This window comes from Arachis duranensis, chromosome 10 (assembly GCF_000817695.3).
Source record: "Arachis duranensis cultivar V14167 chromosome 10, aradu.V14167.gnm2.J7QH, whole genome shotgun sequence".
NCBI classification, from domain to species: Eukaryota; Viridiplantae; Streptophyta; class Magnoliopsida; order Fabales; family Fabaceae; genus Arachis; species Arachis duranensis.
In genome coordinates this window covers 11,097,345-11,100,475 of record NC_029781.3, presented here as the reverse complement: position 1 = coordinate 11,100,475, position 3,131 = coordinate 11,097,345, and the positions used below count along the sequence as shown (strand labels likewise).

At 34.2% G+C, this 3,131-nt stretch overlaps 1 non-coding gene across 1 annotated transcript; it reads left to right on the top strand.

The window, feature by feature from the left end:
* The first annotated feature begins 541 nt into the window (after positions 1 to 541).
* TRNAQ-UUG (transfer RNA glutamine (anticodon UUG)) lies at positions 542 to 613 on the top strand. The gene has a single exon. It is a non-coding gene; the product is annotated as a tRNA-Gln (tRNA).
* The last annotated feature ends 2,518 nt before the right edge of the window (positions 614 to 3,131 follow it).

Sequence of the window (3,131 nt, the reverse complement as noted above, 5' to 3'; positions counted from 1 at the left end):
AATAGTTTCGAATCTGAGGTATTTTTTTTAATATTGAATAAATTTTAGTATAATATTTAATTATTAAAATTTATGATATTTTTAAAATTATAAAAACAGTATAATTCACAGAGAACATATTGTACTTTAATATTTAAATATATAATACACATAAGGCGTATTGTTCCGCTCTTAAAATAAAAAAAAAATACCACAAAATCTAATAGAATGTTACAACCAAAATTTGGTCAATATCTACAAAAAGTTACGCTCAAATTAATCTAATTTCAAATAATATAATTTAGATATATGTGATTCAAGCTAGAAAAAAGATGTAGATTATCAAGCTAAAAAGGACAAACTTGCATAGTACATAACTACATATTAACACCTTAAGACCAATCGTACCTTATTTTGTACCATGCAAAAAATTTGCTCTGGAGTATTCTCTTTTTGGCTTTTTAATTGCCATCTTACTAGGAAAGTGAAACGATCATATGCTTCCCACGACAAAACTAAGTTTATAAATAAAATGTGTTTGAAAATCCTTCCGTAATGTCTTGGTTCTATGGTGTAGTGGTTAGCACTCTGGACTTTGAATCCAGCGACCTGGGTTCGACTCCCGGTAGGACCTTTTTCATCCAAAAATAAAAAAATGCTACTGCTTTTTTATGATTAATTGTTTGCCTGTTTGGCTAAAAAAAAAATAATATTTTTCTAAAGGACAATACCATTTTTCTTTTTTAATTTTATAATAATTTATATTAATTTTTTATATATCATTTATTTAAATTCTAAACCCAAAATTATTAGTTAAGAATAAAGATATACTACTTTAATTGAACATATGTTAGTGTTTCATTCAAAAAAAAAAATGTGTTTGTGTTAAAGGCATAGAAGTTAGATAATAGATGTTGACACAAGGTGAGATTCTGAGTTAATAGCCATACGAGTTAATAGACAAAATAAAAAACAAGTTAATAGTTGAATTCGAAAAGATTAGTAGCCAAAGAGGTAAAATACCTAGAACTTAGGCTAAGGTATAATGTGGATTGCATTGCTAGCTAGAAGAGGATTTGATCGTGGAAAGAGAAAAAATGACCATTCTTAACTCATAAGTAATTGTACACACACAAAAAATATGTATTTTTGAAGTATATTTATTGTAGCCTATGCATGGTCAAAAAGAGCAAAAAACTTCTTTTGAGTGTTAAACTAAAAGGATGAAATCTAAAGTAACCTAACAATGATTGAACTCATCTTTTTGAATGAAAACTAGCTTGGTAGAGTGATTTGGTTGCATTTTAACTGTAAAAATAATTATACAGTTAAAATTGAATCAAGTTAATGTCTATTATTTTTATGTTTATCATAAAAATTCTCTTACAGAAATATTTTTCGTGTAAAATACTTGAAGTATTGTCAAGACTACTGTAGTTAGATTATAGTAGAGTAGATCGATAGTTTGACAATATGTATAAAAAGATGTCCTACTTAATAAATTAACATCAGAATTAATTAGAGTAGAGTAAGAAATTTAGTCAAGCAGTTATCAAATGTGTGGCTCACATTGAGTGTATATATATCAGTTTACAATAATAAAATCACACTTTTTGTCTTGCTATCTCATATTTTCTGAGTCTTCCTCTCTTGCATGGAGCAACTCCTCTGCCTCACCACCACACTCTGCAACCGAACAGGGTTTTCTCATGGCGTGGTGAGCATGGAGTTGCAAAAAGAGTGTAACCATCCTGCGCAAGATCACATCCTTGAGGAGATTCGTGTGAAGTAGTGCTTACACGATTCGATCATCAATGGAATCGAACGTGCATGACGAAGAGGCGAATCCGGAGAACCAAGCGTTCTCGGCAAGCGATATGCAGAAATTCGCGCGCATGATGGCCTAATTCAATGTATTTCAAGCACAAACGTCAAGATCCAACACGAATTTGCTGCAAGATTCGTCTAGTCACTTCTATTTGCACCCTAGCGAAACTCCTGGAATTTCACTCACGGACGCTCCATTAACCACCTCGAATTACCATTCGTGGTCAAGGTCAGCAACACTTTCACTCAAATCGAAGATCAAACTCCAATTTATCAACGGAACCCTAATGAAGCCAGAGAGGAAAAATCCTTCCTTCGGAGCCTGGGATCATTGTAATACATTTGTTTTGTCGTGGCTACACAGATTTCTTAGTCCATAAATTCTCCAGAGCGTCTTATGGTGTAACAACGCTTATGAGCTATGGATGGACCTGAAGCACAGATTCGATCAAGGGGACCTATTCAGAATTGCAGATCTGAAAGAATAATTGTTTTTGTTGAGACAAGGTGAACTCACCATCACTTCCTACTATACTAAGTTGAAGAGTATTTAGGAGGAATTAGATGAGTTTAGATCTATTGCAATATGTTCTTGCCTTCATAACTGTGAATGTGAAAAGAATCTTGAAATGATTAAAGAGTACAGAGAGCAGTCCTATGTAATTAGGTTCCTTCGAAGATTAAACGACCAATATGAAAATGTACGCTCCCAACTCATGCTTGTAACACCCTTACAAACTGTAGCAGCAGCCTTCTCCTCGCTTTTACAGTAAGAGAGACAATTGATACACTCAATGGATCCTGAAGCAAGAATGATGGCAAATGCTGTCAATACGAATGCATTTGGGACTTATCAGAACAATGGAAGTAGTTCAATTAGAGGAAGAGATAGGGGTCATGGGGGCAGAGGTAAAGGACATGGCCGAGGGACACCAAAATTGTGCTGTCACTGTGGCAAGAATGGTCACCTAGTAGACACCTATTATTACAAGCATGGATTCTCACCACACATGCAAAGGAATCAATTCAAAGGAAATACTGATGGCTCAAGTGCCATGAACTCAGTAAATTCCATAACTGCTGCGAACAATGAAGAGAGCAGCATTGAACCTTTAATCCAGAGGGATGAAAGAGTCAGTCTTGATGGGTTATTTTCCGATAAGCAAAAGGAAGCCCTGCTTGCCTTGTTCCAACAATAATGTAGTGACCCCCAAATAATGGGAATTTGGCATCTGTACATGCACCATCCACAGGTACCTTCTATCTTTTATCAATTTTCAGCCATATTTTAAATTGTCATGACTGGATTTTGGATACAGGAGCTA